Raw genomic sequence first — 23304 nt, 5'->3', positions numbered from 1 at the left:
CAGTGGACCGGGTCTCACAGACATAGCACCAGAGGACTAGGTCACACAGACACGCCATCTGTAGACTGGGTCACACAAGCAAGGCACTAGTAGATTGGGGGTCACACACACACGGCACTAGCGGACGAGGTCACACAGAGACGACGCCAGTGGACTGGGTCACACAGCCGCGATACCAAGGGATTGGGTCACACAGACGGGGGGGTGTGGGTCACAGGGGATTTCGTTCGCTTCCTGAGTCACAGGACTGGCGCTTATCTCACACAAGTCGTGTTCCTCACCACAGATCGAAAGCTGTTCTGTTCAGAGTGGAGTGGGATGGTAGTTTATGTAGGGCGTGCAATATGATCCGCCATCCGTACACTGTATATGACGTTTCCCGCTCGTCACGCCCCCATTGGCCGGGAGGTGAAGCTTTACGCCATTACTGTATACGGCAACCAATCACCGGGGCGCTCTGCCGGCCAGATCTTATGGGTATTTGATGCACCGGTGACGTAAGGCACCCCATACCTTTTTAGGCTGATGGTCGCAGTGGCAGCCAAGAATCTCTGCAGCCGACACAGGACCATCCTCACTGGAGGCTATGGCAATATATCTCATGATATATTAAAGTCTGATGTTTGACATAACGATCTGTGCAACTGTAGCCCGGGAGGTCGGGCATAATAAACGCATTAATCTAACCGTCACAGGTACCTGCGTGGGGAAAGGAGGTTTGGATTCCTCTTGTGTTTACTGAAATCAGGGATTTTGTAGTACCACGATTACCAGTGGGTATCCTTCGATCCCCGCTATTACAGGGGGTACTGTCCAGTTCCCATCATTACAGGAGGGTACTGTCCAGTTCCCATCATTACAGGGGGTACTGTTCAGTCCCCATCATTACAGGGGTTACTGTCCAGTCCCCATCATTGCAGAGGGTACTGTCCAGTCCCCATTATTGCAGGGGATACTGTCCAGTCCCCATCATTACAAGAGGGTACTGTCCAGTCCCCATCATTATAGGGGTTACTGTCCAGTCCCCATCATTACAAGAGGTACTGTCCAGTCCCCATCATTACAGAGGTTACTGTCCAGTCCCCATCATTACAGGGGTTACTGTCCAGTCCCCATCATTAATGGGGATACCCCACAGTCCCCAACATTACTGGGGATACCACCCGATCCCCACCATCAGTGGAATGTGAACAATATTTCAAAAAAGATAATGTAATAAGAAATTTTGGGGTCAGTAAGAGAGAATTTGAAAAGAAAATTGGTCAATAACTCAAATAAATCTATGAAAATATAAGGAGCAGGAAAAGAACAATTGAAACATCCATAACATTCAGGGTTCTGAAGTATTTCCATATTTAGAAGAGTTAAATCCTAATTATTGAGACGATGCTCACGACCCCTCTTCATGTACCTCGAAATGCCATTTTCGATGCTAACCTGTTCGTCAAATCAACATACTGGGAAAGTTCTGTAAGACTGGGAGCTCGCGAATGGAACATCAATTTACGATGAAAGTGAATTACGCTTCAAATAATTATCGAACCTTTGTTTTATTTCGGTTTTAGATAGAATGGGATGCAAAAATGACCTTCAGGAAATATTATATACTTAACAAAATGCCCTCGATAAAGTGCGACACAAATGACACTTGGATAACATCAAAAGCTCTCACCACAGGGAATCGAGCTTGTCTGTGGCTAATGGATTGTCTTCCAGACACAAATTTAACCTGTGGTACTGAATGAGGAAGCACGGCCGACTGGCCCAGTGTGGCGAGCAGGCCACCGACCCATAACCCGGAGATACTGTTGTTTACATCGACCACCTAGCATGACTGTACCAGAAGAATTCCAACATTTGCTCTTGACACGCAATTACGACCTAACCCAAACAAAAGCTCCTCTGTTATTTAGAGTGATTTATAGACGGAGCTGACAAGTGTAACGTAATGCACTTTTTTGATTATTGAAAATGAATATGAAATGTTTCGTCCGCCATTGTTCGCACAAGAGGAAAAAATACCTTTGATGGTTAGCAATAAACGTTCAAGACAAGTGTTTACTCTTTGCAACGCCCTAGTCAGACCTCATTCAGAATACGCTGTTCATTTCAGTCTCCGTACCTGGTCCGTTGCTCAAAAATATACTCTGTAAAGAAAGGTTCAGAGATATTAAATTTTGTTGAAAAAAAGATTTATACTTCGAGATCAAGTAAAAGTTTTCAGAGCACTTGATGATCTCTGAAGAAGTAACGGGAATTTCTTCTTCTTAGCTACGTAGACATACATAGTGAGCTCACATGATGGTAGGAAGTTTGTGGGAAGATGGAGTAGAAACGTGGCAGTAGATTTTGGACCTTGAGAGTTACTGTATATACTATAGCATTAGAAAAAGCCACAATCACGTATGCTCAACCCGAAGGCTTAGATTTTGGACCTTGGGAGTTAATGTATATAGCATTAGAAAAAGCCGCAACTACTTGAATAATGGCTAATGTTGATAATGATATCCAGCACGTAAGCCTGTTCAAGAACAATATAACAAGCAAGTATTTCCAGGTCGTGTTTCTTTTCAGAGTGAGTCCTCCTCCCCAGATTATTTGGCTGCCGATATTGATCAAACTAAACTTAGCCATTCCCACTTCTCTGTAGACTCTCCTTGGCAATATGCCTTTTCCATATTATATGTCACTCCTTCGTAGCTATATTCCGGCCGACTGGTGATACTTTACTACCGTTTTCGTTTACATATAGCAGGAATTTATGATCTTGTTCCCTCTTCATAGACCATCAAGTCTTGTGTTATCTGTCCGTCGCATGTATTACGCTGGATGCTATCTCACCTCTGCTACACCAGTACCTCGCCTTCCCTGTATCGATACTTCAGTCTCCCTCCACATTAACCGAGGAAAACTAGAGAACTCCAATATTCGCGAACATATGCATGGCGTCTCCCTCGACACTATACAGTTTATCTTGCTGTACAGTGCTCAGTGTTGAGGAAGACAGCACAAAACTCATCTTCAACCTCAAGAAACCCAAATTCACAGCATGCCTGACATGAGCATCTTCACCACATCAACACCACTATCTTTTGACCTGCTCCTCAAGGGTAAGGTCGAGGACCACCATCACTACACCCTCTTCTTTATCGTACCCTTAACACCACTGGCCCTTAACCGAACCCTTACAGGAGAGGTCAAATACCCTCTTCAATATATTTGTATTTAGGTAAACAGATTTTAGTAATCATATGAGGAATGAAAATGGTTGAGTATTTACGTCGTAAATCCCTGGTTGGACAAGTCTACCAGTGCGGACCGGACCGTAAAACTGAACGTGTGAATTTTTCGAAAGTGGCCAACGGTTACGGAGAAGATACTCTGAGTTTTTTTTTTTTTTTAAGACTTTGATGTATGAGCGGCTGCCGCGGTGAGCAACGATGAGGTCGCCGGCGGGCTACTGCCCTTCCATGAACTCTTCCTCCGGCGTCTTTCTAAGCTCAGCAGTATTTTGGGATGAGCCAGGGAGCCTGGCTACCTTCACCCCCCCATCCCCCGTGTGGCTACAGTAGCCCCTCCCCTCCCACCTCCCATACACCATACCCAAGAAAATAAATAGACGAGACGACGATAGAAATTTCCTGAATAATGACTTCTTCTATTTGCCTCAACTTTCCTATTTGAAGAGCGTTGAGTCTTCGTTTTACGTGGGGAAAAAAAGGGGGAATTTTGCAGCTAATCCCTGATCCTATTTCTCGTACGATACGACAAAGCAAAAAAAAAAAAAAAAATATACAGTTCACCCTGTTCATTCAAATTGCACAATAGGCGGGGTCTCCTTAGGGGAATTAACATCAAAGATGGCCTCCCGTAATATATTAAGAATTTCCTCATGTACAGATGACATGGGCTAACTCTTGGCCTCGTTCCCCTGCGCCCCTCCCCCCTGGGGCTTCAACGATAGCGCCCCTTGGGGACTTCCCAGTAAAGGAACCTTCCCCCGACGCCTTCCCTATGAGGCTCAGATCCCAGTGCTCCACTGAGCACACGACTCCTTATCACCGACTGACCCGTAGAAGGCGTGGGATGCTCCGGGGAGGGGGCCACGTTTTCCCCACACCTTCTTCCCCCCGGTGAACGCCACTCCCTCTCTTCCTCTGGTAGGGGGTGACCCTAGGGGGGGCGGCCCCCTCAGGCGGGTGCTTGGGGTGGCGAGGTATGGGCACCAACCAGTCAGGCCAGGCTCTCCTGGTTATTCTTATCGTCGTGACGTGACCCACAGGAATGTTGGGGCGGAGAGGGTGGTTGGGTGGGCGGCGATGTGGAGGGTGTCGTCGGCAGCTGAGGGGGTGGTGGTGTTAGAGATGGCCAGGCTCCTGGGTACGGTAGGGGAGACACGTAGACAGCTGTCTCTCAGCTAGGAATACGGACGGTCAGCCTCTGCAAAGGGCCAGCGCTAGAGACCGAAATAAAATGTTCTACCTTCACTAAAATCAATACCTCTCCGTGGCCACGAAGCCATGCATAACGCCGAGATACTCTCCCCCTTCTATACTTGTGGGAAATACGTCGTGAGCAGGGTATGAACTAAGGTAAACCAGTAAGTGGTGATACAGTACGCATGAGTGGTACTGTGGTAGGTTTGGTGAGGTCCCTGGTACTCTATCTCAAGGTGGTGAAGGGAGGCAGAGAATGAGATCATCATTATCATAAGTCCAGATATATATGGAGGGTATTCTGCCGCAAAGATGTCAAACGGTGTCATCAACTTTTCAATTTTTCAGGTCATGCTCCCTAACTGATGGTTTATTTACATCCCCAGAGCCAAGTTATTACTCGATTCATTGACTTGTAGAAAGTCACATGCAATCATCGAGCCCCATACAAATATTTACCTTGATGTGCAGAAAAAAAAATTTCACCCCAAAAAAATATATTCGAGAGGTCCAGACAAGGGAACCGTTACATGGCGATAACAAGAATTGATTGCTATCTCGAACTTCCAGCAATGGGAATGCAGCAATCCCGATGACTGAGACGCATTTTAAGAGGACTAATCCGCAAATGAAGGTAGATAAAAGGAAGTTTTTAAGACGAGAGAGAGAGAGAGAGAGAGAGAGAGAGAGAGAGAGAGAGAGAGAGAGAGAGAGAGAGAGAGAGATATTAGGACCAAAAAAAAGTCAAACCAGCCGAGATTACCTTTACCCCAACCCTACCCTACCTCAGCGTACTCCAGCCGGAGGAACCTCAATGATAATTCGAACATATTCACCGACCAGGTTGGAAATGGTCATGTCATCTTCCCATGAATCATTAATATATATTCCTGAAAGGGTGCACACGTAGCTTAAGGTCAAGCATGAATTGGTAGTTTCTCTCGATAAGAATCGTTTTATAATTAGTTTTACTCTGTGTTATGATTTACTAAACAAAAACAATAATCATCAAACTCTGTTGAATTATAGATACGAAAGACCAAAAAAAACCCCATCGTTCGCGAGCGAATACACTACATTTCCCTCATTAACATTCACCTTCATGTTTACCTATGGGTGTAGAACAGGGTTAGTCTTCATCACATTCTCATTATTATTACGACGTTTATCCTGGCGGGAGATAGTCCTGTGATGACGCTTTAGAGTAATTGTGTTTGAAATATCGTAATTTTTCATCTCTTGATTATTCATAATTTAGCCTAAGGAAGTATTATAATTATCTTACATCATTGTTTCAAGTAAAGAAGACTGTATGTTATACCCTAATTTCGAAACTTTCAGTTTTGATTATATTAATATTTTATACCCAAGGCCTTGGATTTTTCTTGATTTTTTTGAAAAATAGATTTTTCTGAAAATTTCAGCATAGATGCCTTTACGGCTGCTGAGTACGAATCTGTGGTCAAAACCTTAAAATTCGTGTAATTAGTCGAGTAATCAGCATATTAATATAATTATAATTAATATTAAGTATGTAATTAACGGCTTAATTTTGCGAAATGCAGTCTTTTGACTCAATATCCTTAATCAACATATAGAATTGGACATATTCCCAGATTTTCATTAAAATCTGAAGAACTTGAAAATCTGAGGAAAATATTATCCAAGGATTTTTCTTGATTTTTTTGAAAAAAATGGATTTTCCTAAAAATATCAGCATAGATGCTTTTACGTCCGCTGAATACGAATTTGTGGTCAAAACCTTAAAATTCATGTGATTAGTCGAATAATTAGCATATTACTATAATCATAATTAATATTAAGTATGTAATTAAGCCTTCGAGGAGGATGAGCACTCCCCGCGTGACTCCTTCTCCTGTTTCCCATTTTAGAAAGTTAAAAAAAAAATACAAGGAGGGGAGGATTTCTGGCCCCCCGCTCCCGTCCCCTCTAGTCGCCTTCTACGACACACTTCAATGTTCTAGTGAAGATAAATGAATAAGGTAAGAAGTCATCTTTAAATGGTTATCAAAGTTTCTTCATTTTTGTATAAGATGGTAACTAGATGTGAAATCTGGTATGATCTGGCCCATGGTGTGGTAGAAAAGCCATCATGTGGAGTGTTCTGGAACTAGGGGGAACATGTGTTTTAACCATATCTAATGACTTAGCAATCCCATATGAAATATCGTCTATGGAAATCCAAGAATCATTATACATTTTTCAAGTTGGCTTGCCAATGAGTCTGATTCTAATGATGCTTGGAAGAGACAAGAGAGGTGATGTACTTATTAGTTCCCTCTTCTGAAGTTCAGAAGACCTAGGACATTGAAGATTCTGAACAATTCACCTTCAATAAACTCCCTCTAAAACAGACAGATCATGTTAAATTCTTTGGTTCACTATGTATTCTGCCCAACATTCACAAATATTTCACTTCCTTTTATGTTCAATTCCATCTCAAACTGTAAATTATACATATTAGCCAATTATAGCAACATAATACAGTAGTTACAATAAAATATCCACCTCAATTGAAAAATGATAAACATTACTAAATTTGTAAGTCATGCATAAAAGCATAATGAATGCAAACCTAACTCAACAACTTGTAATATGAAACAGACAAACAAAGGAAAAGATGTTGAAAATGACAAGGTAAATACTTTATGTTCAAAAATTCTTGAGAATGAAATATATGTTGACCCAAAGTAAAACTCTCTTAGATTATTACCATGCTTATCAGAATGCTGGGTAATTATAAAAAGGTGATCTTTTAAGTTTATGTACATTACAACTGCTGAAAAGATATTTACCAAGATGATAAGAATCATCAGTAGATGGTCAGTATCAGAAGACGGGATGATTTTTGTTTCTTGGTATGTGGTGGGCTTTGTGAATTAAATTAGATTCAGTAAAGTCTATAAAACTAACCTATGAGTTCAAGATATTCGTGGATAAAGTAAATATAAAAGTAATAGGAAAAAATAGTGAAAGGTGAAGGATGTGACAGTAATTACTCATGAACCATGCAATATTCATTTCTGCAGATAATGACACCAGTCTTAAATGCCTCAGAGAAAAAGTGATTGGTTCTCAGTGAATGTAGGTTTGCGGCAGGGGTGTGTGATGTCTCCATGGTTGTTTAATTTGTTTATGGATGGGGTAGTTAGGGAGGTGAATGGATAGAGTTGTGCGCAGGAGGATGGATGTGCTGGAAATGAGATGTTTGAGGACAATGTGTGGTGTGAGGTGGTTTGATCGAGTAAGTAACGTAAGGGTAAGAGAGATGTGTGGAAATAAAAAGAGCGTGGTTGAGAGAGCAGAAGAGGGTGTTTTGAAATGGTTTGGGCACATGGAGAGAATGAGTGAAGAAAGATTGACCAAGAGGATATATGTGTCGGAGGTGGAGGGAACGAGGAGAAGAGGGAGACCAAATTGGAGGTGGAAAGATGGAGTGAAAAAGATTTTGTGTGATCGGGGCCTGAACATGCAGGAGGGTGAAAGGAGGGCAAGGAATAGAGTGAATTGGAGCGATGTGGTATAGTGTGTAGTTAGTCGAGTAATTAGCATATTAATTTAATTATAATTAATTTCAAATATGTAATTAAGCGCCTAATTTTGCGAAATGCATTCTTTTCACTCAATATCCTTAATCAACCCATAGAATTCGACATATTCCCCAATTTTCATTAAAATCTGAAGAACTTGAAAATCTGAAAAAAAAAAAAAAAAATTCTTAATTTTTTTGAAAAAATAGATTTTTCATAAAATTTCAGCATACATGCCTTTACGGCTGCTGAATATGAATCTGTGGTCAAAACCTTAAAATTCGTGTAATTAGTCGAGTAATTAGCATACTAATATAATTACAATTAATATAAACTATGTAATTAACGGCTTAATTTTGCGAAATGCAGTCTTTTGACTCAATATCCTTCATCAACATATAGAATTCGACATATTCCCTGATTATCATTAAAATCTCAAGAACTTGAAAATCTGAGCAAAAAATTGTCCTTGAAGTTTTCTTGATTTTTTTTGAAAAAATTGATTTTCCTAAAAATTTCAGCATAGATGCTTTTACGTCTGCTGAATACGAATCTGTGGTCAAAACCTTAAAATTCGTGTAATTACTCGAATAATTATCATATTAATATAATCATAATTAATTTTAAGTATGTAATTAAGCGCCTAATTTTACGAAATGCATTCTTTTGACTAAATATCCTTAATCAACACATAGAATTGGACATATTCCCCGATTTTCATTAAAATCTGAAGAACTTGAAAATCTGAGGAAAAAAAATTTCTTGATTTTTTTGAAAGAATAGATTTTTGTGAAAATTTCAGCATAGATGCCTTTACGGCTGTTGAATACGAATCTGTGGTCAAAACCTTAAAATTCGTGTGGTTAGTCGAGTAATTAGCATATTAATTTAATTACAGTTAATTTTAAATATGTAATTAAGCGCCTAATTTTACGAAATGCATTCTTTTGACTCAATATCCTTAATCAACACATAGAATTCGACATATTCCCATATTTTCATTAAAATCTGAAGAACTTGAAAAATCTGAGGAAAAAAAATTTCTTGATTATTTTGAAAGAATAGATTTTTGTGAAAATTTCAGCATAGATGCCTTTACGGCTGTTGAATACGAATCTGTGGTCAAAACCTTAAAATTCGTGTAATTAGTCGAGTAATTAGCATAGTAATATAATTATAATTAATATTATGTAATTTACGGCGTAATTTTGCGAAATGCAGTCTTTTGACTCAATATCCTTCATCAACATATAGAATTCGACATATTGCCAGATTTTCATTAAAATCTGAAGAAGTTGAAAATCTGAGCAAAAAATTATCCAAGGACTTGGATTTTTCTTGATTTTTTTGAAAAAATGGATTTTCCTAAAAATTTCAGCATAGATGCTTTTACGTCTGCTGAATACGAATCTGTGGTCAAAACCTTAAAATTAGTGTAATTAGTCGAGTAATTATCATATTAATATAATCATAATTAATTTTAAGTATGTAATTAAGCGCCTAATTTTGGGAGATGCATTCTTTTGACTCAATATCCTTGATTAACACATAGAATTCGACATGTTCCCAGATTTTCATTAAAATCTGAAGAAGTTGAAAATCTGAGCCAAAAAATATGCTTCATTTTTTTCAAAAAATAGATTTTTCTGAAAATTTAAGAATAGATGCCTTTACGGCTGCTGAAAACGAATCTGTGGTCAAAACCTTAAAATTCGTGTAATTAGTCGAGTAATTAGCATACTAATATAATTATAATTAATATTAACTATGTAATTAACGGCTTAATTTTGCGAAATCCAGTCTTTTGACTCAATATCCTTCATCAACATATAGAATTCGACATATTGCCAGATTTTCATTAAAATCTGAAGAAGTTGAAAATCTGAGCAAAAAATTATCCAAGGCTATAGCCTTGGATTTTTCTTGATTTTTTTGAAAAAATGGATTTTCCTAAAAATTTCAGCATAGATGCTTTTACGTCTGCTGAATACGAATCTGTGGTCAAAACCTTAAATTAGTGTAATTAGTCGAGTAATTATCATATTAATGTAATCATAATTAATTTTAAGTATGTAATTAAGCACCTAATTTTGGGAGATGCATTCTTTTGACTCAATATCCTTGATTAACACATAGAATTCGACATGTTCCCAGATTTTCATTAAAATCTGAAGAAGTTGAAAATCTGAGCCAAAAAAATATGCTTCATTTTTTTCAAAAAATAGATTTTTCTGAAAATTTCAGAATAGATGCCTTTACGGCTGCTGAAAACGAATCTGTGGTCAAAACCTTAAAATTCGTGTAATTAGTCGAGTAATTAGCATACTAATATAATTATAATTAATATTAACTATGTAATTAACGGCTTAATTTTGCGAAATCCAGTCTTTTGACTCAATATCCTTCATCAACATATAGAATTCGACATATTGCCAGATTTTCATTAAAATCTGAAGAAGTTGAAAATCTGAGCAAAAAATTATCCAAGGACTTGGATTTTTCTTGATTTTTTTGAAAAAATGGATTTTCCTAAAAATTTCAGCATAGATGCTTTTACGTCTGCTGAATACGAATCTGTGGTCAAAACCTTAAAATTAGTGTAATTAGTCGAGTAATTATCATATTAATGTAATCATAATTAATTTTAAGTATGTAATTAAGCACCTAATTTTGGGAGATGCATTCTTTTGACTCAATATCCTTGATTAACACATAGAATTCGACATGTTCCCAGATTTTCATTAAAATCTGAAGAAGTTGAAAATCTGAGCCAAAAAATATGCTTCATTTTTTTCAAAAAATAGATTTTTCTGAAAATTTCAGAATAGATGCCTTTACGGCTGCTGAAAACGAATCTGTGGTCAAAACCTTAAAATTCGTGTAATTAGTCGAGTAATTAGCATACTAATATAATTATAATTAATATTAACTATGTAATTAACGGCTTAATTTTGCGAAATCCAGTCTTTTGACTCAATATCCTTCATCAACATATAGAATTCGACATATTGCCAGATTTTCATTAAAATCTGAAGAAGTTGAAAATCTGAGCAAAAAATTATCCAAGCCTTGGATTTTTCTTGATTTTTTTGAAAAAATGGATTTTCCTAAAAATTTCAGCATAGATGCTTTTACGTCTGCTGAATACGAATCTGTGGTCAAAACCTTAAAATTAGTGTAATTAGTCGAGTAATTATCATATTAATGTAATCATAATTAATTTTAAGTATGTAATTAAGCACCTAATTTTGGGAGATGCATTCTTTTGACTCAATATCCTTGATTAACACATAGAATTCGACATGTTCCCAGATTTTCATTAAAATCTGAAGAAGTTGAAAATCTGAGCCAAAAAATATGCTTCATTTTTTTCAAAAAATAGATTTTTCTGAAAATTTAAGAATAGATGCCTTTACGGCTGCTGAAAACGAATCTGTGGTCAAAACCTTAAAATTCGTTTAATTAGTCGAGTAATTAGCATACTAATATAATTATAATTAATATTAACTATGTAATTAACGGCTTAATTTTGCGAAATCCAGTCTTTTGACTCAATATCCTTCATCAACATATAGAATTCGACATATTGCCAGATTTTCATTAAAATCTGAAGAAGTTGAAAATCTGAGCAAAAAATTATCCAAGGCTATAGCCTTGGATTTTTCTTGATTTTTTTGAAAAAATGGATTTTCCTAAAAATTTCAGCATAGATGCTTTTACGTCTGCTGAATACGAATCTGTGGTCAAAACCTTAAAATTAGTGTAATTAGTCGAGTAATTATCATATTAATGTAATCATAATTAATTTTAAGTATGTAATTAAGCACCTAATTTTGGGAGATGCATTCTTTTGACTCAATATCCTTGATTAACACATAGAATTCGACATGTTCCCAGATTTTCATTAAAATCTGAAGAAGTTGAAAATCTGAGCCAAAAAATATGCTTCATTTTTTTCAAAAAATAGATTTTTCTGAAAATTTCAGAATAGATGCCTTTACGGCTGCTGAAAACGAATCTGTGGTCAAAACCTTAAAATTCGTGTAATTAGTCGAGTAATTAGCATACTAATATAATTATAATTAATATTAACTATGTAATTAACGGCTTAATTTTGCGAAATCCAGTCTTTTGACTCAATATCCTTCATCAACATATAGAATTCGACATATTGCCAGATTTTCATTAAAATCTGAAGAAGTTGAAAATCTGAGCAAAAAATTATCCAAGGCTAGCTTGGATTTTTCTTGATTTTTTTGAAAAAATGGATTTTCCTAAAAATTTCAGCATAGATGCTTTTACGTCTGCTGAATACGAATCTGTGGTCAAAACCTTAAAATTAGTTTAATTAGTCGAGTAATTATCAAATTGATGTAATCATAATTAATTTTAAGTATGTAATTAAGCACCTAATTTTGGGAGATGCATTCTTTTGACTCAATATCCTTGATTAACACATAGAATTCGACATGTTCCCAGATTTTCATTAAAATCTGAAGAAGTTGAAAATCAGCCTAAAAATATGCTTCATTTTTTTCAAAAAATAGATTTTTCTGAAAATTTCAGAATAGATGCCTTTACGGCTGCTGAAAACGAATCTGTGGTCAAAACCTTAAAATTCGTGTAATTAGTCGAGTAATTAGCATACTAATATAATTATAATTAATATTAACTATGTAATTAACGGCTTAATTTTGCGAAATCCAGTCTTTTGACTCAATATCCTTCATCAACATATAGAATTCGACATATTGCCAGATTTTCATTAAAATCTGAAGAAGTTGAAAATCTGAGCAAAAAATTATCCAAGGCTATAGCCTTGGATTTTTCTTGATTTTTTTGAAAAAATGGATTTTCCTAAAAATTTCAGCATAGATGCTTTTACGTCTGCTGAATACGAATCTGTGGTCAAAACCTTGAATTAGTGTAATTAGTCGAGTAATTATCATATTGATATAATCATAATTAATTTTAAGTATGTAATTAAGCGCCTAATTTTGGGAGATGCATTCTTTTGACTCAATATCCTTGATTAACACATAGAATTCGACATGTTCCCAGATTTTCATTAAAATCTGAAGAAGTTGAAAATCTGAGCCAAAAAATATGCTTCATTTTTTTCAAAAAATAGATTTTTCTGAAAATTTCAGAATAGATGCCTTTACGGCTGCTGAAAACGAATCTGTGGTCAAAACCTTAAAATTCGTGTAATTAGTCGAGTAATTAGCATACTAATATAATTATAATTAATATTAACTATGTAATTAACGGCTTAATTTTGCGAAATCCAGTCTTTTGACTCAATATCCTTCATCAACATATAGAATTCGACATATTGCCAGATTTTCATTAAAATCTGAAGAAGTTGAAAATCTGAGCAAAAAATTATCCAAGGCTATAGCCTTGGATTTTTCTTGATTTTTTTGAAAAAATGGATTTTCCTAAAAATTTCAGCATAGATGCTTTTACGTCTGCTGAATACGAATCTGTGGTCAAAACCTTGAATTAGTGTAATTAGTCGAGTAATTATCATATTGATATAATCATAATTAATTTTAAGTATGTAATTAAGCGCCTAATTTTGGGAGATGCATTCTTTTGACTCAATATCCTTGATTAACACATAGAATTCGACATGTTCCCAGATTTTCATTAAAATCTGAAGAAGTTGAAAATCTGAGCCAAAAAATATGCTTCATTTTTTTCAAAAAATAGATTTTTCTGAAAATTTCAGAATAGATGCCTTTACGGCTGCTGAAAACGAATCTGTGGTCAAAACCTTAAAATTCGTGTAATTAGTCGAGTAATTAGCATACTAATATAATTATAATTAATATTAACTATGTAATTAACGGCTTAATTTTGCGAAATCCAGTCTTTTGACTCAATATCCTTCATCAACATATAGAATTCGACATATTGCCAGATTTTCATTAAAATCTGAAGAAGTTGAAAATCTGAGCAAAAAATTATCCAAGGCTATAGCCTTGGATTTTTCTTGATTTTTTTGAAAAAATGGATTTTCCTAAAAATTTCAGCATAGATGCTTTTACGTCTGCTGAATACGAATCTGTGGTCAAAACCTTGGAATTAGTGTAATTAGTCGAGTAATTATCATATTAATATAATCATAATTAATTTTAAGTATGTAATTAAGCGCCTAATTTTGGGAGATGCATTCTTTTGACTCAATATCCTTGATTAACACATAGAATTCGACATGTTCCCAGATTTTCATTAAAATCTGAAGAAGTTGAAAATCTGAGCCAAAAAATATGCTTCATTTTTTTCAAAAAATAGATTTTTCTGAAAATTTCAGAATAGATGCCTTTACGGCTGCTGAAAACGAATCTGTGGTCAAAACCTTAAAATTCGTGTAATTAGTCGAGTAATTAGCATACTAATATAATTATAATATTAACTATGTAATTAACGGCTTAATTTGCGAAATCCAGTCTTTTGACTCAATATCCTTCATCAACATATAGAATTCGACATATTGCCAGATTTTCATTAAAATCTGAAGAAGTTGAAAATCTGAGCAAAAAATTATCCAAGGCTATAGCCTTGGATTTTTCTTGATTTTTTTGAAAAAATGGATTTTCCTAAAAATTTCAGCATAGATGCTTTTACGTCTGCTGAATACGAATCTGTGGTCAAAACCTTAAAATTAGTGTAATTAGTCGAGTAATTATCATAATGTAATCATAATTAATTTTAAGTATGTAATTAAGCACCTAATTTTGGGAGATGCATTCTTTTGACTCAATATCCTTGATTAACACATAGAATTCGACATGTTCCCAGATTTTCATTAAAATCTGAAGAAGTTGAAAATCTGAGCCAAAAAATATGCTTCATTTTTTTCAAAAAATAGATTTTTCTGAAAATTTAAGAATAGATGCCTTTACGGCTGCTGAAAACGAATCTGTGGTCAAAACCTTAAAATTCGTGTAATTAGTCGAGTAATTAGCATACTAATATAATTATAATTAATATTAACTATGTAATTAACGGCTTAATTTTGCGAAATCCAGTCTTTTGACTCAATATCCTTCATCAACATATAGAATTCGACATATTGCCAGATTTTCATTAAAATCTGAAGAAGTTGAAAATCTGAGCAAAAAATTATCCAAGGCTATAGCCTTGGATTTTTCTTGATTTTTTTGAAAAAATGGATTTTCCTAAAAATTTCAGCATAGATGCTTTTACGTCTGCTGAATACGAATCTGTGGTCAAAACCTTGGAATTAGTGTAATTAGTCGAGTAATTATCATATTGATATAATCATAATTAATTTTAAGTATGTAATTAAGCGCCTAATTTTGGGAGATGCATTCTTTTGACTCAATATCCTTGATTAACACATAGAATTCGACATGTTCCCAGATTTTCATTAAAATCTGAAGAAGTTGAAAATCTGAGCCAAAAAATATGCTTCATTTTTTTCAAAAAATAGATTTTTCTGAAAATTTCAGAATAGATGCCTTTACGGCTGCTGAAAACGAATCTGTGGTCAAAACCTTAAAATTCGTGTAATTAGTCGAGTAATTAGCATACTAATATAATTATAATTAATATTAACTATGTAATTAACGGCTTAATTTTGCGAAATCCAGTCTTTTGACTCAATATCCTTCATCAACATATAGAATTCGACATATTGCCAGATTTTCATTAAAATCTGAAGAAGTTGAAAATCTGAGCAAAAAATTATCCAAGGCTATATATAGCCTTGGATTTTTCTTGATTTTTTTGAAAAAATGGATTTTCCTAAAAATTTCAGCATAGATGCTTTTACGTCTGCTGAATACGAATCTGTGGTCAAAACCTTAAAATTAGTGTAATTAGTCGAGTAATTATCATATTAATGTAATCATAATTAATTTTAAGTATGTAATTAAGCACCTAATTTTGGGAGATGCATTCTTTTGACTCAATATCCTTGATTAACACATAGAATTCGACATGTTCCCAGATTTTCATTAAAATCTGAAGAAGTTGAAAATCTGAGCCAAAAAATATGCTTCATTTTTTTCAAAAAATAGATTTTTCTGAAAATTTCAGAATAGATGCCTTTACGGCTGCTGAAAACGAATCTGTGGTCAAAACCTTAAAATTCGTGTAATTAGTCGAGTAATTAGCATACTAATATAATTATAATTAATATTAACTATGTAATTAACGGCTTAATTTTGCGAAATCCAGTCTTTTGACTCAATATCCTTCATCAACATATAGAATTCGACATATTGCCAGATTTTCATTAAAATCTGAAGAAGTTGAAAATCTGAGCAAAAAATTATCCAAGGCTATAGCCTTGGATTTTTCTTGATTTTTTTGAAAAAATGGATTTTCCTAAAAATTTCAGCATAGATGCTTTTACGTCTGCTGAATACGAATCTGTGGTCAAAACCTTAAAATTAGTGTAATTAGTCGAGTAATTATCATATTAATGTAATCATAATTAATTTTAAGTATGTAATTAAGCACCTAATTTTGGGAGATGCATTCTTTTGACTCAATATCCTTGATTAACACATAGAATTCGACATGTTCCCAGATTTTCATTAAAATCTGAAGAAGTTGAAAATCTGAGCCAAAAAATATGCTTCATTTTTTTCAAAAAATAGATTTTTCTGAAAATTTAAGAATAGATGCCTTTACGGCTGCTGAAAACGAATCTGTGGTCAAAACCTTAAAATTCGTGTAATTAGTCGAGTAATTAGCATACTAATATAATTATAATTAATATTAACTATGTAATTAACGGCTTAATTTTGCGAAATCCAGTCTTTTGACTCAATATCCTTCATCAACATATAGAATTCGACATATTGCCAGATTTTCATTAAAATCTGAAGAAGTTGAAAATCTGAGCAAAAAATTATCCAAGGCTATAGCCTTGGATTTTTCTTGATTTTTTTGAAAAAATGGATTTTCCTAAAAATTTCAGCATAGATGCTTTTACGTCTGCTGAATACGAATCTGTGGTCAAAACCTTGGAATTAGTGTAATTAGTCGAGTAATTATCATATTGATATAATCATAATTAATTTTAAGTATGTAATTAAGCGCCTAATTTTGGGAGATGCATTCTTTTGACTCAATATCCTTGATTAACACATAGAATTCGACATGTTCCCAGATTTTCATTAAAATCTGAAGAAGTTGAAAATCTGAGCCAAAAAATATGCATTTTTTTCAAAAAATAGATTTTTCTGAAAATTTCAGAATAGATGCCTTTACGGCTGCTGAAAACGAATCTGTGGTCAAAACCTTAAAATTCGTGTAATTAGTCGAGTAATTAGCATACTAATATAATTATAATTAATATTAACTATGTAATTAACGGCTTAATTTTGCGAAATCCAGCTTTTGACTCAATATCCTTCATCAACATATAGAATTCGACATATTGCCAGATTTTCATTAAAATCTGAAGAAGTTGAAAATCTGAGCAAAAAATTATCCAAGGCTATATATAGCCTTGGATTTTTCTTGATTTTTTTGAAAAAATGGATTTTCCTAAAAATTTCAGCATAGATGCTTTTACGTCTGCTGAATACGAATCTGTGGTCAAAACCTTGGAATTAGTGTAATTAGTCGAGTAATTATCATATTAATGTAATCATAATTAATTTTAAGTATGTAATTAAGCGCCTAATTTTGGGAAATGCATTCTTTTGACTCAATATCCTTGATTAACACATAGAATTCGACATGTTCCCAGATTTTCATTAAAATCTGAAGAAGTTGAAAATCTGAGCCAAAAAATATGCTTCATTTTTTTCAAAAAATAGATTTTTCTGAAAATTTCAGAATAGATGCCTTTACGGCTGCTGAAAACGAATCTGTGGTCAAAACCTTAAAATTCGTGTAATTAGTCGAGTAATTAGCATACTAATATAATTATAATTAATATTAACTATGTAATTAACGGCTTAATTTTGCGAAATCCAGTCTTTTGACTCAATATCCTTCATCAACATATAGAATTCGACATATTGCCAGATTTTCATTAAAATCTGAAGAAGTTGAAAATCTGAGCAAAAAATTATCCAAGGCTATATATAGCCTTGGATTTTTCTTGATTTTTTTGAAAAAATGGATTTTCCTAAAGATTTCAGCATAGATGCTTTTACGTCTGCTGAATACGAATCTGTGGTCAAAACCTTAAAATTAGTGTAATTAGTCGAGTAATTATCATATTAATGTAATCATAATTAATTTTAAGTATGTAATTAAGCACCTAATTTTGGGAGATGCATTCTTTTGACTCAATATCCTTGATTAACACATAGAATTCGACATGTTCCCAGATTTTCATTAAAATCTGAAGAAGTTGAAAATCTGAGCCAAAAAATATGCTTCATTTTTTTCAAAAAATAGATTTTTCTGAAAATTTCAGAATAGATGCCTTTACGGCTGCTGAAAACGAATCTGTGGTCAAAACCTTAAAATTCGTTTAATTATTCGAGTAATTAGCATACTAATATAATTATAATTAATGTTAACTATGTAATTAACGGCTTAATTTTGCGAAATCCAGTCTTTTGACTCAATATCCTTCATCAACATATAGAATTCGACATATTGCCAGATTTTCATTAAAATCTGAAGAAGTTGAAAATCTGAGCAAAAAATTATCCAAGGCTATAGCCTTGGATTTTTCTTGATTTTTTGAAAAAATGGATTTTCCTAAAAATTTCAGCATAGATGCTTTTACGTCTGCTGAATACGAATCTGTGGTCAAAACCTTGGAATTAGTGTAATTAGCCGAGTAATTATCATATTGATATAATCATAATTAATTTTAAGTATGTAATTAAGCACCTAATTTTGGGAGATGCATTCTTTTGACTCAATATCCTTGATTAACACATAGAATTCGACATGTTCCCAGATTTTCATTAAAATCTGAAGAAGTTGAAAATCTGAGCCAAAAAATATGCTTCATTTTTTTCAAAAAATAGATTTTTCTGAAAATTTCAGAATAGATGCCTTTACGGCTGCTGAAAACGAATCTGTGGTCAAAACCTTAAAATTCGTGTAATTATTCGAGTAATTAGCATACTAATATAATTATAATTAATATTAACTATGTAATTAACGGCTTAATTTTGCGAAATCCAGTCTTTTGACTCAATATCCTTCATCAACATATAGAATTCGACATATTGCCAGATTTTCATTAAAATCTGAAGAAGTTGAAAATCTGAGCAAAAAATTATCCAAGGCTATATACAGCCTTGGATTTTTCTTGATTTTTTTGAAAAAATGGATTTTCCTAAAAATTTCAGCATAGATGCTTTTACGTCTGCTGAATACGAATCTGTGGTCAAAACCTTGGAATTAGTGTAATTAGTCGAGTAATTATCATATTAATGTAATCATAATTAATTTTAAGTATGTAATTAAGCGCCTAATTTTGGGAGATGCATTCTTTTGACTCAATATCCTTGATTAACACATAGAATTCGACATGTTCCCAGATTTTCATTAAAATCTGAAGAAGTTGAAAATCTGAGCCAAAAAATATGCTTCATTTTTTTCAAAAAATAGATTTTTCTGAAAATTTAAGAATAGATGCCTTTACGGCTGCTGAAAACGAATCTGTGGTCAAAACCTTAAAATTCGTGTAATTAGTCGAGTAATTAGCATACTAATATAACTATAATTAATATAATTATAATTAATATTAACTATGTAATTAACGGCTTAATTTTGCGAAATCCAGTCTTTTGACTCAATATCCTTCATCAACATATAGAATTCGACATATTGCCAGATTTTCATTAAAATCTGAAGAAGTTGAAAATCTCAGCAAAAAATTATCCTTGGATTTTTCTTGATTTTTTTGAAAAAATGGATTTTCCTAAAAATTTCAGCATAGATGCTTTTACGTCTGCTGAATTCGAATCTGTGGTCAAAACCTTAAAATTAGTGTAATTAGTTGAGTAATTATCATATTAATGTAATCATAATTAATTTTAAGTATGTAATTAAGCACCTAATTTTGGGAAATGCATTCTTTTGACTCAATATCCTTGATTAACACATAGAATTAGACATGTTCCCAGATTTTCATTAAAATCTGAAGAAGTTGAAAATCTGAGCAAAAAAAATTTGCTTCATTTTTTTCAAAAAATAGATTTTTCTGAAAATTTCAGAATAGATGCCTTTACGGCTGCTGAAAACGAATCTGTGGTCAAAACCTTAAAATTCGTGTAATTAGTCGAGTAATTAGCATACTAATATAATTATAATTAATATTAACTGTGTAATTAACGGCTTAATTTTGCGAAATCCAGTCTTTTGACTCAATATCCTTCATCAACATATATTTTAACAACATTTTAATGTTGATATAAAAGTCATTGAGTGATAAGACAGTAATTGTCTTGTTCTATGAAACTTTAAACTTCAACAGTCAATACATATAAGTACGCACACATAAATTTCTTTTATTTCTTCATGCGTTTTCACTACTTCCGTAAGGGGATGTAGTGTCCATCATAAGATAGCAAAATAAACAATTGTTCTATTTTAGATGTATAAATTGAAATCTGAATCTCTATTCTACATCAAGAGAAGCCAAGAATGTTTGCAGTAGTTACCCCACTAATAAGAAAACCTTATCATAAGAGAAAACGGTTTTGTAAGGATAACACCTATAAAATTGATAATAAATATCTTTTAGTGTATCCCTCCATAAGGTAAATTACGAGGTATCTAATGCTTTTATAGAATACTACAGTCTTTTTTATTTTGATTGAGAGTCTTTCATAAAAAGTAGTCATTTAAACAAGAGGTTCATTATGCCATGGATGTGAAATATACGAAAAAATTTCTCTGGTCATGAATTTTCCAATATTCCACAAAACTTAGGCCTGAGGTGAGACAGAAGAATAAATGCAATGCATAGTGATATTCAGTTCATGAACCTACAGTATCATCTAACAAAGCAAGAAATATAACAGGAAATTGTGGAAAGGACCACAATTTTGCGCGTGATCAAGATATTCCTATGAGTCCACGGGGAAAATGAAACACTAAAAGTTCCAAGTGCACTTTCGTGTAATACTCACATCATCAGGGGAGACACAAGAGAGAAATATAACAGTCATTTGATATACATCGAAGAGACGAAGCATGTTTACCAAATGGCGTCCTAGCTTCGTCTCTTCGATGTATATCAACTGACTGTTATATTTCTCTCTTGTGTCTCCCCTGATGATGTGATTATTACACGAAAGTGCACTTGGGAACTTTTCGTGTTTCATTTTTCCCGTGGACTCATAGGAACAGGAAATTGTATATCTTTTTAGTTCCTATTTGATAGCACATGTGGTTAACGAGAACACAATATAATTTAAGAAAAAGCTTTGTTACCATTTTCTATATTTACTTCGACAATTGTCTTGAAAATTCTTCAGGAACCTCTAACAATTTCCAGTTAATTTTTTAGACGTCTTTGACTGCTATTTATACGCTACTGGGGAGAAAGTTTTACACGGGTGTTGCTCCATTTAGATTTGTAAATACGTATTTGTGTGTGTGTGTGTTTAAAGTAGTAAGAAATCCATATTTCTTTCATTTTTTCAGATGCCAGACCATAATAAGGGCTAACGCAGCAAACATCAAAACATTCTCAGGACCAGACCTCTACATGATCCGGAGTTAGTTACATCAAATGGTAATATGATAATATTGATTGTTCAATAATGTTTACTTTACAAAGTTAGACAACAAAAGCATATCCAATAAACGCATGATTCACAAATGATAAGATCGGTTCTGTAAACATATTACATGCATACATTGCAACGAAATTACTTCCAGCCCTGAACTTTGTCGTTTATTCCCTGCATTATTCATTCAATGGCGTATCTAGGGTATGGCGGGTAGGGCAGGTGCCCTGGGCACCACTTGAAGGGGGGCGCCACTCAACAAGTTTGTTTTTTTGACATGTGCCACCTGACGTGACATTTTTAACGGCTTGGTTTTATGAGATAAAAAACAAACTCGCTTACTTTTCAACAAGAGTAATATTTTGCTACTGTGAGTTGCAATACCGCTTCAACGTTACAATCTTGATCAAATGTCTTTAAGTCTTTAAGAGTTTATATAGATTTGAGTTTGGCTTAACTCATCAAAAGTTTATAATTACGCTGTTTATATTTCTATATACATCCAGTGTACGTACATTTTGAATCAAGCCAGGGGCGCAATGTCATTGCTTGGCGTAGGCACTGTTTCCTCGAGATACGCCTTTGAATAGTTAGGGGTATTTTTTTAGCTTCAAAAGATAAGATGTTCAAACACTTCTATACTTATAATAATCATGGAAAATATATCATAGTGCTCTCATTTACCGATGCATACCCAGTAAATACGATGCAAAAGAGCAGAAAATATTTCAAAACTGAATTAACAGCTTAATGGAATGTCATTATTTTCTGACAAAAATATCAAAAACCAAAGGCAACAGTTCAGGGTACTTTTTAGCGCCATAAATATTTTCTTTTAAATTGAAAGATAAGATATTTAAACACTTCTATACCTAAAATAGTCAAGAAAAATATATCATAACGCTATCAGCTACCGATAAATACGATTCAAATACGATGCAAAGTAACAGAAATATTTAAAAAAATTACTTCATTTAACAGTTTATTCAATGTCATTAAGAGGACTAAACGTTATTATAACACCATATTTGTATTCAGAATGAAAAATACTTCTTATAATGAGTTTTTAAAGGAAATTTATTTTTTTGAGAAAAATGCAAAAAATTGAAGCATATTTTTTAGCTCCAAAAACTTTTTGTTTAAAAATTGAAATATAAGATTCTCAAACACTTCTATACATGAAATAATTATGGAAAATATATCATAATCCTCTTAGTCACCGATACATACCCAGTAAATACGATGCAAAGGATCAGAAAATATTCAGAATTTAATTCATTTAATAGCTTAAGTGAATGTCATAAAGACGACTAAACGTTATTTTAACACCAGAATTGTATTCAGTAGGAAAAATACTTCTTGTATTGAGTCTTTAAAGGAAATTTTTTTCTAAGAAAAATGCCAGAAATTGAAGGTAATTGCTCAGGGTATTTTTCAGCTCCAAAAATTTTTTGTTTCAAAATTGAAAGACAAGATATTCCAGCACTTCTATACATGAAATAATCATGTAAAACATATCATAATGCTCTTCGTCTCCGATATATACCCAGTAGATACAATGCAAGGGATCAGAAATTATTGAGAATTGAATTAATTTAACAGCTTAACTGAATGTCATAA

At 33.6% G+C, this 23304-nt stretch overlaps 1 protein-coding gene across 1 annotated transcript in view; it reads left to right on the top strand.

Annotated features, from left to right (window-relative positions):
* The window catches only part of LOC139764536 (allantoinase, mitochondrial), a 117206-nt gene extending 95513 nt beyond the window's left edge, over positions 1–21693 (top strand). The window contains exon 13 of the mRNA XM_071691270.1: positions 21599–21693. The gene's annotated coding sequence lies outside the window, so the exon portion shown is untranslated. The remainder of the gene's footprint in view (positions 1–21598) is intronic.
* Positions 21694–23304: the final 1611 nt, after the last annotated feature.

Source organism: Panulirus ornatus, chromosome 50 (genome assembly GCF_036320965.1).
Source record: "Panulirus ornatus isolate Po-2019 chromosome 50, ASM3632096v1, whole genome shotgun sequence".
NCBI classification, from domain to species: Eukaryota; Metazoa; Arthropoda; class Malacostraca; order Decapoda; family Palinuridae; genus Panulirus; species Panulirus ornatus.
The sequence above is the reverse complement of the archived record's forward strand: the minus strand, read 5'-3'. Positions and strand labels throughout refer to the sequence as shown.